At 45.4% G+C, this 15,648-nt stretch overlaps 1 long non-coding RNA gene across 1 annotated transcript in view; it reads right to left on the bottom strand.

Moving 5' to 3' along the window:
- The window catches only part of LOC140403798 (uncharacterized), a 51,448-nt gene that overhangs the window by 21,713 nt on the left and 14,087 nt on the right, over positions 1 to 15,648 (bottom strand). Inside the window, exon 2 of the long non-coding RNA XR_011938417.1 lies at positions 8,646 to 8,746. This is a non-coding gene — a long non-coding RNA (uncharacterized lncRNA). The remainder of the gene's footprint in view (positions 1 to 8,645; positions 8,747 to 15,648) is intronic.

Here is a 15,648-nt window from a genome sequence, read left to right on the forward strand (position 1 = left end):
GAAACTCCTCGTTTAGAAACTGAGAAACTCCTCGTTTAAACACTGAGAAACTCCTCGTTTAGACAGAGAAACACCTCCTTTAAACACTGAGAAACTCCTTTAAACACTGAGAAACTCCTCCGTTAAACACTGAGAAACTCCTCGTTTAGACACTGAGAAACTCCTCGTTTAGACACTGAGAAACTCCTCGATTAAACACTGAGAAACTCCTTGTTTAAACACTGAGAAACTCCTTTAAACACTGAGAAACTCCTCGTTTAAACACTGAGAAACTCCTCGTTTAGACACTGAGAAACTCCTCGTTTAAACACTGAGAAACTCCTTGTTTAAACACTGAGAAACTCCTTTAAACACTGAGAAACTCCTCGTTTAAACACTGAGAAACTCCTCGTTCGACACTGAGAAACTCCTCCTTTAAACACTGAGAAACTCCTCGTTTAAACACTGAGAAACTCCTTGTTTAAACCCTGAGAAACTCCTCCTTTAAACACTGAGAAACTCCTCGTTTAAACACTGAGAAACTCCTCGTTTAGACACTGAGAAACTCCTCCGTTAAACACTGAGAAACTCCTCCGTTAAACACTGAGAAACTCCTCGTTCAGACACTGAGAAACTCCTCCGTTAAACACTGAGAAACTCCTCCGTTAAACACTGAGAAACTCCTCGTTAAACACTGAGAAACTCCTCCTTTAGACACTGAGAAACTCCTCGTTTAAACACTGAGAAACTCCTCCTTTAAACACTGAGAAACTCCTTTAAACACTGAGAAACTCCTCGTTTAGACACTGAGAAACTCCTCCGTTAAACACTGAGAAACTCCTCGTTCAGACACTGAGAAACTCCTCCTTTAAACACTGAGAAACTCCTTTAAACACTGAGAAACTCCTTTAAACACTGAGAAACTCCTCGTTTAAACACTGAGAAACTCCTCGTTTAAACACTGAGAAACTCCTCCTTTAAAAACTGAGAAACTCCTTTAAAAACTGAGAAACTCCTCGTTTAAACACTGAGAAACTCCTCCTTTAAACACTGAGAAACTCCTTTAAACACTGAGAAACTCCTCGTTTAAACACTGAGAAACTCCTCCTTTAAACACTGAGAAACTCCTCCTTTAAACACTGAGAAACTCCTTTAAACACTGAGAAACTCCTTTAAACACTGAGAAACTCCTTTAAACACTGAGAAACTCCTCGTTTAAACACTGAGAAACTCCTCCGTTAAACACTGAGAAACTCCTCCTTTAGACACTGAGAAACTCCTCGTTTAGACACTGAAAAACTCCTCCGTTAAACACTGAGAAACTCCTCGTTCAGACACTGAGAAACTCCTCCGTTAAACACTGAGAAACTCCTCCGTTAAACACTGAGAAACTCCTCGTTTAGACACTGAGAAACTCCTCGTTTAGACACTGAGAAACTCCTCCGTTAAACACTGAGAAACTCCTCCTTTAGACACTGAGAAACTCCTCGTTTAGACACTGAGAAACTCCTCGTTTAGACACTGAGAAACTCCTCGTTTAGACACTGAGAAACTCCTCGTTTAAACCCTGAGAAACCCCTCCGTTAAACACTGAGAAACTCCTCCTTTAAACACTGAGAAACTCCTCCTTTAAACACTGAGAAACTCCTCGTTTAAACACTGAGAAACTCCTCCTTTAAACACTGAGAAACTCCTTGTTTAAACACTGAGAAACCCCTCGTTTAGACACTGAGAAACTCCTCGTTTAAACACTGAGAAACTCCTCCTTTAAACACTGAGAAACTCCTCGTTTAGACACTGAGAAACTCCTCGTTTAAACACTGAGAAACTCCTCCTTTAAACACTGAGAAACTCCTCCTTTAAACACTGAGAAACTCCTCGTTTAAACACTGAGAAACTCCTCCTTTAAACACTGAGAAACTCCTCCTTTAAACACTGAGAAACTCCTCGTTTAGACACTGAGAAACTCCTCGTTTAAACACTGAGAAACTCCTCCTTTAAACACTGAGAAACTCCTTTAAACACTGAGAAACTCCTCCTTTAAACACAGAAACTCCTCGTTTAGACACTGAGAAACTCCTCGTTTAAACACTGAGAAACTCCTCCTTTAAACACTGAGAAACTCCTTTAAACACTGAGAAACTCCTTTAAACACTGAGAAACTCCTTGTTTAAACCCTGAGTAACTCCTTGTTTAGACCCTGAGAAACTCCTCGTTTAAACACTGAGAAACTCCTTGTTTAAACCGTGAGAAACTCCTCGTTTAGACACTGAGAAACTCCTTTAAACACTGAGAAACTCCTCGTTTAAACACTGAGAAACTCCTCGTTTAGACCCTGAGAAACTCCTCGTTTAAACACTGAGAAACTCCTTGTTTAAACCGTGAGAAACTCCTCGTTTAGACACTGAGAAACTCCTTTAAACACTGAGAAACTCCTTGTTTAAACACTGAGAAACTCCTCGTTTAGACACTGAGAAACTCCTCGTTTAGACACTGAGAAACTCCTTGTTTAAACACTGAGAAACTCCTCGTTTAGACACTGAGAAACTCCTCGTTTAGACACTGAGAAACTCCTCGTTTAGACACTGAGAAACTCCTCGTTTAGACACTGAGAAACTCCTCGTTTAGACCCTGAGAAACTCCTCCTTTAAACACTGAGAAACTCCTTGTTTAAACCCTGAGTAACTCCTCGTTTAGACCCTGGGAAACTCCTTTAAACACTGAGAAACTCCTTTAAACACTGAGAAACTCCTCGTTTAAACACTGAGAAACTCCTCCTTTAAAAACTGAGAAACTCCTTTAAAAACTGAGAAACTCCTCGTTTAAACACTGAGAAACTCCTTGTTTAAACACTGAGAAACTCCTCGTTTAAACACTGAGAAACCCCTCCTTTAAACACTGAGAAACTCCTTGTTTAAACCCTGAGTAACTCCTCGTTTAGACCCTGGGAAACTCCTTTAAACACTGAGAAACTCCTCCTTTAAACACTGAGAAACTCCTTTAAAAACTGAGAAACTCCTCGTTTAAACACTGAGAAACTCCTCCTTTAAACACTGAGAAACTCCTCGTTTAAACACTGAGAAACTCCTCCTTTAAACACTGAGAAACTCCTTTAAACACTGAGAAACTCCTTTAAACACTGAGAAACTCCTCGTTTAAACACTGAGAAACTCCTCCTTTAAAAACTGAGAAACTCCTTTAAAAACTGAGAAACTCCTCGTTTAAACACTGAGAAACTCCTCGTTTAAACACTGAGAAACTCCTCCTTTAAACACTGAGAAACTCCTCGTTTAAACACTGAGAAACTCCTTTAAACACTGAGAAACTCCTTTAAACACTGAGAAACTCCTCCTTTAAACACTGAGAAACTCCTTTAGACACTGAGAAACTCCTTTAAACACTGAGAAACTCCTCGTTTAGACCCTGAGAAACTCCTTTAAACACTGAGAAACTCCTTTAAACACTTAGAAACTCCTCCTTTAAACACTGAGAAACTCCTTTAAACACTGAGAAACTCCTTTAAACACTGAGAAACTCCTCGTTTAAAAACTGAGAAACTCCTCGTTTAAACACTGAGAAACTCCTCCTTTAAACACTGAGAAACTCCTTTAAACACTGAGAAACTCCTCGTTTAAACACTGAGAAAATCGTCGTTTAAACACTGAGAAACTCCTCCTTTAAACACTGAGAAACTCCTTTAAACACTGAGAAACTCCTCGTTTAAACACTGAGAAACTCCTCGTTTAGAAACTGAGAAACTCCTCGTTTAAACACTGAGAAACTCCTCCTTTAAACACTGAGAAACTCCTCCTTTAAACACTGAGAAACTCCTCGTTTAAACACTGAGAAACTCCTCCTTTAAACACTGAGAAACTCCTTTAAACACTGAGAAACTCCTTTAAACACTGAGAAACTCCTCGTTTAAACACTGAGAAACTCCTCGTTTAAACACTGAGAAACTCCTCCTTTAAAAACTGAGAAACTCCTTTAAAAACTGAGAAACTCCTCGTTTAAACACTGAGAAACTCCTCCTTTAAACACTGAGAAACTCCTCGTTTAAAAACTGAGAAACTCCTCGTTTAAACACTGAGAAACTCGTCCTTTAAACACTGAGAAACACCTCCTTTAAACACTGAGAAACTCCTTTAAACACTGAGAAACTCCTCGTTTAAACACTGAGAAACTCCTCGTTTAGAAACTGAGAAACTCCTCGTTTAAACACTGAGAAACTCCTCCTTTAAACACTGAGAAACTCCTTTAAACACTGAGAAACTCCTCGTTTAGAAACTGAGAAACTCCTCGTTTAAACACTGAGAAACTCCTCGTTTAGACACTGAGAAACTCCTCCTTTAAACACTGAGAAACTCCTCGTTTAAAAACTGAGAAACTCCTCGTTTAAACACTGAGAAACTCCTCGTTTAAACACTGAGAAACTCCTCGTTTAAACACTGAGAAACTCCTCCTTTAAACACTGAGAAACTCCTCCTTTAAACACTGAGAAACTCCTCGTTTAAACACTGAGAAACTCCTCCTTTAAACACTGAGAAACTCCTCCTTTAAACACTGAGAAACTCCTCGTTTAAACACTGAGAAACTCCTTTAAACACTGAGAAACTCCTCGTTTAAACACTGAGAAACTCCTCGTTTAAACACTGAGAAACTCCTCGTTTAGAAACTGAGAAACTCCTCGTTTAAACACTGAGAAACTCCTCGTTTAGACAGAGAAACACCTCCTTTAAACACTGAGAAACTCCTTTAAACACTGAGAAACTCCTCCGTTAAACACTGAGAAACTCCTCGTTCAGACACTGAGAAACTCCTCCGTTAAACACTGAGAAACTCCTCGTTTAGACACTGAGAAACTCCTCCGTTCAACACTGAGAAACTCCTTGTTTAAACACTGAGAAACTCCTCGTTTAGACACTGAGAAACTCCTTTAAACACTGAGAAACTCCTCGTTTAGACACTGAGAAACTCCTCCGTTAAACACTGAGAAACTCCTCGTTTAAACACTGAGAAACTCCTCATTTAGACACTGAGAAACTCGTCGTTTAGACACTGAGAAACTCGTCGTTTAGACACTGAGAAACTCCTCGTTTAAACACTGAGAAACTCCTCGTTTAGACACTGAGAAACTCCTCCTTTAAACACTGAGAAACTCCTCGTTTAAAAACTGAGAAACTCCTCGTTTAAACACTGAGAAACTCCTCGTTTAAACACTGAGAAACTCCTCGTTTAGACACTGAGAAACTCCTCCGTTAAACACTGAGAAACTCCTCGTTCAGACACTGAGAAACTCCTCCGTTAAACACTGAGAAACTCCTCGTTCAGACACTGAGAAACTCCTCCGTTAAACACTGAGAAACTCCTCGTTAAACACTGAGAAACTCCTCCTTTAAACACTGAGAAACTCCTCGTTTAGACACTGAGAAACTCCTCCGTTAAACACTGAGAAACTCCTCGTTCAGACACTGAGAAACTCCTCCGTTAAACACTGAGAAACTCCTCCGTTAAACACTGAGAAACTCCTCGTTTAAACACTGAGAAACTCCTCGTTTAAACACTGAGAAACTCCTCCGTTAAACACTGAGAAACTCCTCGTTCAGACACTGAGAAACTCCTCCTTTAAACACTGAGAAACTCCTCGTTTAGACACTGAGAAACTCCTCCGTTAAACACTGAGAAACTCCTCGTTCAGACACTGAGAAACTCCTCCTTTAAACACTGAGAAACTCCTCGTTTAGACACTGAGAAACTCCTCCGTTAAACACTGAGAAACTCCTCCTTTAGACACTGAGAAACTCCTCGTTTAGACACTGAGAAACTCCTCCGTTAAACACTGAGAAACTCCTCGTTCAGACACTGAGAAACTCCTCCGTTAAACACTGAGAAACTCCTCCGTTAAACACTGAGAAACTCCTCGTTTAAACACTGAGAAACTCCTCCGTTAAACACTGAGAAACTCCTCGTTTAGACACTGAGAAACTCCTCCGTTAAACACTGAGAAACTCCTCCTTTAGACACTGAGAAACTCCTCGTTTAGACACTGAGAAACTCCTCGTTTAGTCACTGAGAAACTCCTTGTTTAAACCCTGAGAAACCCCTCCGTTAAACACTGAGAAACTCCTCCTTTAAACACTGAGAAACTCCTCGTTTAAACCCTGAGAAACCCCTCCGTTAAACACTGAGAAACTCCTCCTTTAAACACTGAGAAACTCCTCGTTTAGACACTGAGAAACTCCTCCGTTAAACACTGAGAAACTCCTCGTTTAAACCCTGAGAAACCCCTCCGTTAAACACTGAGAAACTCCTCCTTTAAACACTGAGAAACTCCTCGTTTAAACCCTGAGAAACCCCTCCGTTAAACACTGAGAAACTCCTCCTTTAAACACTGAGAAACTCCTCGTTTAAACCCTGAGAAACCCCTCCGTTAAACACTGAGAAACTCCTCCTTTAAACACTGAGAAACTCCTCGTTTAGACACTGAGAAACTCCTCCGTTAAACACTGAGAAACTCCTCGTTTAAACCCTGAGAAACCCCTCCGTTAAACACTGAGAAACTCCTCCTTTAGACACTGAGAAACTCCTCGTTCAGACACTGAGAAACTCCTCGTTTAGACACTGAGAAACTCCTCCTTTAAACACTGAGAAACTCCTCGTTTAAACCCTGAGAAACCCCTCCGTTAAACACTGAGAAACTCCTCCTTTAGACACTGAGAAACTCCTCGTTCAGACACTGAGAAACTCCTTTAAACACTGAGAAACTCCTCCGTTAAACACTGAGAAACTCCTCGTTCAGACACTGAGAAACTCCTTTAAACACTGAGAAACCCCTCCTTTAAACACTGAGAAACTCCTCCGTTAAACACTGAGAAACTCCTCCTTTAGACACTGAGAAACTCCTCGTTCAGACACTGAGAAACTCCTCCGTTAAACACTGAGAAACTCCTCCGTTAAACACTGAGAAACTCCTCGTTTAGACACTGAGAAACTCCTCGTTTAGAAACTGAGAAACTCCTCCGTTAAACACTGAGAAACTCCGTTAAACACTGAGAAACTCCTCGTTTAGACACTGAGAAACTCCTCCGTTAAACACTGAGAAACTCCTCGTTTAGACACTGAGAAACTCCTCCGTTAAACACTGAGAAACTCATCCTTTAAACACTGAGAAACTCCTCGTTTAGACCCTGAGAAACTCCTCCTTTAAACACTGAGAAACTCCTTTAAACACTGAGAAACTCCTCGTTTAAACACTGAGAAACTCCTCGTTTAGACACTGAGAAACACCTCGTTTAAACACTGAGAAACTCCTAGTTTAGACACTGAGAAACTCCTCGTTTAGAAACTGAGAAACTCCTCGTTTAAACACTGAGAAACTCCTCGTTTAGACAGAGAAACACCTCCTTTAAACACTGAGAAACTCCTTTAAACACTGAGAAACTCCTCGTTTAAACACTGAGAAACTCCTCGTTTAGACACTGAGAAACTCCTCGTTTAGAAACTGAGAAACTCCTCGTTTAAACACTGAGAAACTCCTCGTTTAGACAGAGAAACACCTCCTTTAAACACTGAGAAACTCCTTTAAACACTGAGAAACTCCTCCGTTCAACACTGAGAAACTCCTCGTTTAAACACTGAGAAACTCCTCGTTTAGACACTGAGAAACTCCTCGTTTAGACACTGAGAAACTCCTCGTTTAGACACTGAGAAACTCCTCGTTTAGACACTGAGAAACTCCTCGATTAAACACTGAGAAAGTCCTCCTTTAAATACTGAGAAACTCCTCCTTTCAATGTTTCCTTTCATTAAGATCATGGCTGCTCAACGTTTTTACCCGATCCCCATATCGCTTGATTCCTTTAGAATGTGAAAATATATCAATTTCTGCTTTGAAAGCAACAATATCAACAACCCTCTGTGGCAGACAATTCCAAAACTCCACAAGACTGAAGTCAAACGGAGTTGAAACATTAATCCTGTTTCTCTCTCCATAGATGCTGCCAGACCTGATGAGTTTTTACTGCATTTTCAGTTTTTATTTCAATTTATACTGAACAGCTTTCAATTTATTAACTTAATTCAGGGACGGCACGGTGGTGCAGTGGTTAGCACTGCTGCCTCATGACACCGAGTACCCAGGATCGATCCTGGTCCTGAGTCACTGTCCGTGTGGAGTTTGCACATTCTCCCCCACAACCCAAAGATATGCGAGGTAGGTGGGTTGGCCACGCTAAATTGCCCCTTAATTGGAAAAGAATCCTTCTGAACAACAACATTTAACAGTTTGACATCACTAAACAAAATCTGCTTTTCTATATGTACAGCAAAGTGAAGTTTTTACAGTCTAACTCATCAGGAGCAAACATGGATTCATTACACTCTGTCCCTTTGGCTAACTCGAAATGAACAGGAAACCATTAGAATCTTGAGTTGATATAAAAGAGGCCGGTGCTGTTAACCTGTTGCTTGTGGGGCTGGTTTAGCACAGGGCTAAATCGCTGGCTTTTAAAGCAGACCAAGGCAGGCCAGCAGCACGGTTCAATTCCCGTACCAGCCTCCCCGAACAGGCGCCGGAATGTGGCGACTAGGGGCTTTTCACAGTAACTTCATTTGAAGCCTACTTGTGACAATAAGCGATTTTCATTTCATTTCATTGTGATACTCACTGTGCTATACAGAGTGTTGTTTAGATGTGAGCACAAATATCGAGCAGTCTTCCTTCCCTTAATCAATATCCCGTTCCTGGTGGATGCAATATCCATCAGAGCTGAAAATGAGATGTGAGAGAAAGACTGCATTATACTGACCTCATTGTCACAAACTGAATAGAAAAGGTGGGAGGGAGGGTGATAGGGATGGCGGGAGAGGGTATCAGAGGGAGGGATAGAGGACGGGAACCCTTTTGGACATTGTGTGGGACTGAAGATGCTGGGTAAAGGTCTTGCTTATTACTCCACAGTCTCCTGCAACGTGATCCAATTTCAGCCAAGTCCAGGATAGCCCAGCCCAGCCCAACTCAACCCAGCCCAACCCAGCCCAGCCCAACCCAGCCCAGCCTAGGCCAGCCCAGCCCAGCCCAACTCAACCCAGCCCAACCCAACCCAACCTAGCCCAGCCCAGCCTAGGCCAGCCCAGCCCAGCCCAACCCAGCCCAACCCAGCCCAACTCAACCCAGCCCAGCCTAGGCCAGCCCAGCCCAGCCCAACCCAACTCAACCCAGCCCAGCATTGCCCAATCCAGCCCCGTCTAGCCCAGCCTAGCCCAGTCCTGTCTAGCCCAGCCCAGTGCAGTCCAGTCCAGCCCAGATCAGTCCAGCCAGCCTAGTTTAGCCCAGCCCAGGCCAGCCTAGTCTAGCCCAGCCCAGCCCAGCCAAGCTCAGATCAGCTCAGTCTAGCCCAGCCCAGCTCAGGCCAGTCCAGCACAGCCCGCCAGCACAGCTCAGGCCGGTTCAGCTCAGCTCAGTCTAGCCCACCCCAGTCTAGCCCACCCCAGTCTAGCCCAGCCCAGCCCAGCCCAGCCTAGCCAAGACCAGCTCAGGCCAGTCCAGCCCAGGGCAGCCCAGTCTAGCCCAGGGCAGCCCAGCTCAGTCTAGCCCAGACCAGCTCAGGCCAGTCCAGCCCAGCCCAGTCCAGTCTATCCCAGCTCAGCCCAGACCAGCTCAGCTCAGCCCAGTCTATCCCAGCTCAGCCCAGACCAGCTCAGGCCAGGCCAGCCCAGTCTAGCCCAGGCCAGCCCAGCCCAGGCCAGCAATCTAGCCCAGGCCAGCCCAGCCCAGGCCAGCAATCTAGCCCAGGCCAGTCCAGCCCAGGCCAGCAATCTAGCTCAGGCCAGCACAGCCTAACCCAGCCCAGTCTAGCCCAGACCAGCCCAGACAAGGCTCTGCCAATGAAACTTCACTCTACTTCATTGAATCATTCTTATTTTATTTTCTACCATTCTGGTATGTTTCCTGTTTTTAATATTCTGCCCCCCCCCCCCCATTCATTAACTCAATACATCTGACATAACGAAGATGCAAATATATTACATTTACGATATGTTGTTTTGATATATATTATACTATCAGCCTATCACCAAGAAAATAAAGACTTGCATTTACTGAGCATCTGTTTCTAACTCGGGGTGTTTCAAATCACATTATAGCAACAAAGTACTTTTGACGTGTACTTAATATTATAATGTAGGAAACACAGTAACTAACTATAGCACAGCATGATCCCAAACAACAGTAGGATAATGATTATCTACTTTACCGATATCATCTGAAAATGGCTGGGACACTGAGCAGAACTTTCATGGAATATTTGACATCCTCCGAGAGGGTAGACGGAGCCACATTCTACCTCATCCTTCAGTCCAGCATTAAAACGTCATCTAGACTTTACTCAAGTGTTTGTAGTGGGATTTGAACCCACAAACTCCAACTCGGAGATCAGAGTATTATCACTGAGCTGCTAACAGCTGCTGGTGGGGTGTGGGCATGGATATCTCTCTGCCTCTCCTGCAGACAATGTTTAGATCCCTTTAAATACCATTTGCCAGGCTCTGCCAGTCAATGCCACCTTAAAGAGATAGTGAAATTCCTTCACGAGGCAATAATCAAGAGTAAAAGTAAAGGAAAGAGCAGAATAAAAGCCACACTGGGCCTGTGTCACCTGGTACAGGGTGGGACCCTTACTCCTCCCCATGTGGGAGATGGAGAAATGATAACGGGCTCACATCTCTTATTCCAGCTGATATAAAGACAGAGGCAGGAAATCTGGACAAACAAACAGCTATGACCGTCCAGACCACGGGAACAGTCCTGGATGTCCTGTTCAGGTTTCTCTCCTGCCTGTCTGGGGATTCGGACTGTGATTACTAGACAGTACTTTATCTTACTTTTCTATTCTTCATATCTAATGCAAAACAATGACTGTCAGTAGCTTCGATTCAGTTTCCTTTCTATTTGTTGGCTTTCTCTTTTCTCTTGAATTTCTTTTATTTTACTTTGTCTCTGCTTTTGGGTGGTTGCTGTTTATGATTTCGCCACTCACACCCCTCTAGCATCATACTGCCATTCACACCCACTCTAGCATCATACTGCCATTCACACCTCCTCTAGCATCATACTGCCACTCACACCCCCTCTAGCATCATACTGCCATTCACACCCCTCTAGCATCATACTGCCATTCACACCCACTCTAGCATCATACTGCCATTCACACCTCCTCTAGCATCATACTGCCACTCACACCCCCTCTAGCATCATACTGCCACTCACACCCCTTCTAGCATCATACTGCCACTCACACCTCCTCTAGCATCATACTGCCATTCACCCCCCCTCTAGCATCATACTGCCACTCACACCCCTTCTAGCATCATACTGCCATTCACACCTCCTCTAGCATCATACTGCCACTCACACCTCCTCTAGCATCATACTGCCACTCACACCCCCTCTAGCATCATACTGCCAATCACACCTCCTCTAGCATCATACTGCCACTCACACCCCCTCTAGCACCATACTGCCAATCACACCTCCTCTAGCATCATACTGCCATTCACACCCCCTCTAGCATCATACTGCCACTCACACCCCTTCTAGCATCATACTGCCATTCACACCTCCTCTAGCATCATACTGCCATTCACACCTCCTCTAGCATCATACTGCCACTCAGCCCCCCTCTAGCATCATACTGCCAATCACACCTCCTCTAGCATCATACTGCCACTCACACCCCCTCTAGCATCATACTGCCAATCACACCTCCTCTAGCATCATACTGCCATTCACACCCCCTCTAGCATCATACTGCCACTCACACCCCTTCTAGCATCATACTGCCATTCACACCTCCTCTAGCATCATACTGCCATTCACACCTCCTCTAGCATCATACTGCCACTCACACCCCCTCTAGCATCATACTGCCAATCACACCTCCTCTAGCATCATACTGCCATTCACACCCCCTCCAGCATCATACTGCCATTCACACCTCCTCTAGCATCATACTGCCACTCACACCCCCTCTAGCATCATACTGCCACTCACACCCCCTCCAGCATCATACTGCCAATCACACCTGCTCTAGCATCATACTGCCATTCACACCCCCTCTAGCATCATACTGCCATTCACACCTCCTCTAGCATCATACTGCCACTCACACCCCCTCTAGCATCATACTGCCAATCACACCTCCTCTAGCATCATACTGCCATTCACACCCCCTCTAGCATCACACTGCCACTCACACCCCTTCTAGCATCATACTGCCATTCACACCTCCTCTAGCATCATACTGCCATTCACACCTCCTCTAGCATCATACTGCCATTCACACCCCCTCTAGCATCATACTGCCACTCACACCCCTGCTAGCATCATACTGCCATTCACACCTCCTCTAGCATCATACTGCCACTCACACCCCCTCTAGCATCATACTGCCACTCACACCTCCTCTAGCATCATACTGCCATTCACACCCCCTCTAGCATCATACTGCCATTCACACCTCCTCTAGCATCATACTGCCACTCACACCCCCTCTAGCATCATACTGCCAATCACACCTCCTCTAGCATCATACTGCCACTCACACCTCCTCTAGCATCATACAGCCATTCACACCCCCTCTAGCATCATACTGCCACTCACACCCATTCTAGCATCATACTGCCATTCACACCCCCTCTAGCATCATACTGCCACTCACACCCCTTCTAGCATCATACTGCCAATCACACCTCCTCTAGCATCATACTGCCACTCACACCCCTTCTAGCATCATACTGCCATTCACACCCCCTCTAGCATCATACTGCCATTCACACACCGTCTAGCATCATACTGCCACTCACACCCCCTCTAGCATCATACTGCCATTCACACCCCTTCTAGCATCATACTGCCATTCACACCTCCTCTAGCATCATACTGCCAATCACACCCCCTCTAGCATCATACTGCCACTCACACCCCTTCTAGCATCATACTGCCATTCACACCTCCTCTAGCATCATACTGCCACTCACACCTCCTCTAGCATCATACTGCCATTCACACCCCCTCTAGCATCATACTGCCATTCACACCCCCTCTAGCATCATACTGCCATTCACACCCCTTCTAGCATCATACTGCCATTCACACCTCCTCTAGCATCATACTGCCATTCACACCTCCTCTAGCATCATACTGCCAATCACACCTCCTCTAGCATCATACTGCCATTCACACCCCCTCTAGCATCATACTGCCACTCACACCCCTTCTAGCATCATACTGCCATTCACACCTCCTCTAGCATCATACTGCCACTCACACCTCCTCTAGCATCATACTGCCATTCACACCTCCTCTAGCATCACACTGCCATTCACACCCCCTCTAGCATCATACTGCCACTCACACCCCTTCTAGCATCATACTGCCATTCACACCTCCTCTAGCATCATACTGCCACTCACACCTCCTCTAGCATCATACTGCCATTCACACCCCCTCTAGCATCATACTGCCATTCACACCCCCTCTAGCATCATACTGCCATTCACACCCCTTCTAGCATCATACTGCCATTCACACCTCCTCTAGCATCATACTGCCATTCACACCTCCTCTAGCATCATACTGCCAATCACACTTCCTCTAGCATCATACTGCCATTCACACCCCCTCTAGCATCATACTGCCACTCACACCCCTTCTAGCATCATACTGCCATTCACACCTCCTCTAGCATCATACTGCCACTCACACCTCCTCTAGCATCATACTGCCATTCACACCCCCTCTAGCATCATACTGCCAATCACACCTCCTCTAGCATCATACTGCCACTCATACCCCCTCTAGCATCATACTGCCACTCACACCCCCTCTAGCATCATACTGCCACTCACACCCCCTCTAGCATCATACTGCCACTCACACCCCCTCTAGCATCATACTGCCATTCACACCCCCTCTAGCATCATACTGCCATTCACACCTCCTCTAGCATCATACTGCCACTCACACCCCTTCTAGCATCATACTGCCATTCACACCCCCTCTAGCATCATACTGCCACTCACACCCCTTCTAGCATCATACTGCCATTCACACCCCCTCTAGCATCATACTGCCAATCACACCTCCTCTAGCATCATACTGCCACTCACACCCCCTCTAGCATCATACTGCCATTCACACCCCCTCTAGCATCATACTGCCATTCACACCTCCTCTAGCATCATACTGCCACTCACACCCCTTCTAGCATCATACTGCCATTCACACCCCCTCTAGCATCATACTGCCACTCACACCCCTTCTAGCATCATACTGCCATTCACACCCCCTCTAGCATCATACTGCCAATCACACCCCCTCTAGCATCATACTGCCAATCACACCCCTTCTAGCATCATACTGCCATTCACACCCCTTCTAGCATCATACTGCCATTCACACCCCCTCTAGCATCATACTGCCAATCACACCCCCTCTAGCATCATACTGCCATTCACACCCCCTCTAGCATCATACTGCCATTCACACCTCCTCTAGCATCATACTGCCACTCACACCCCTTCTAGCATCATACTGCCATTCACACCCCCTCTAGCATCATACTGCCACTCACACCCCTTCTAGCATCATACTGCCATTCACACCTCCTCTAGCATCATACTGCCAATCACACCTCCTCTAGCATCATACTGCCACTCATACCCCCTCTAGCATCATACTGCCACTCACACCTCCTCTAGCATCATACTGCCATTCACACCCCCTCTAGCTTCATACTGCCATTCACACCTCCTCTAGCATCATACTGCCACTCACACCCCTTCTAGCATCATACTGCCATTCACACCCCCTCTAGCATCATACTGCCACTCACACCCCTTCTAGCATCATACTGCCATTCACACCTCCTCTAGCATCATACTGCCACTCACACCCCTTCTAGCATCATACTGCCATTCACACCCCCTCTAGCATCATACTGCCACTCACACCCCTTCTAGCATCATACTGCCATTCACACCCCCTCTAGCATCATACTGCCAATCACACCTCCTCTAGCATCATACTGCCAATCACACCCCCTCTAGCATCATACTGCCAATCACACCTCCTCTAGCATGATACTGCCATTCACACCCCCTCTAGCATCATACTGCCACTCACACCCCTTCTAGCATCATACTGCCATTCACACCTCCTCTAGCATCATACTGCCACTCACACCCCCTCTAGCATCATACTGCCACTCACACCTCCTCTAGCATCATACTGCCAATCACACCTCCTCTAGCATCATACTGCCATTCACACCTCCTCTAGCATCATACTGCCACTCACACCCCCTCTAGCATCATACTGCCAATCACACCTCCTCTAGCAACATACTGCCATTCACACCCCCTCTAGCATCATACTGCCATTCACACCTCCTCTAGCATCATACTGCCACTCACACCCCCTCTAGCATCATACTGCCAATCACACCTCCTCTAGCATCATACTGCCATTCACACCCCCTCTAGCATCACACTGCGACTCACACCCCTTCTAGCATCATACTGCCATTCACACCTCCTCTAGCATCATACTGCCATTCACACCTCCTCTAGCATCATACTGCCATTCACACCCCCTCTAGCATCATACTGCCA

The sequence above is a fragment of the Scyliorhinus torazame genome, chromosome 29 (assembly GCF_047496885.1).
Source record: "Scyliorhinus torazame isolate Kashiwa2021f chromosome 29, sScyTor2.1, whole genome shotgun sequence".
Lineage (NCBI taxonomy): Eukaryota > Metazoa > Chordata > Chondrichthyes > Carcharhiniformes > Scyliorhinidae > Scyliorhinus > Scyliorhinus torazame.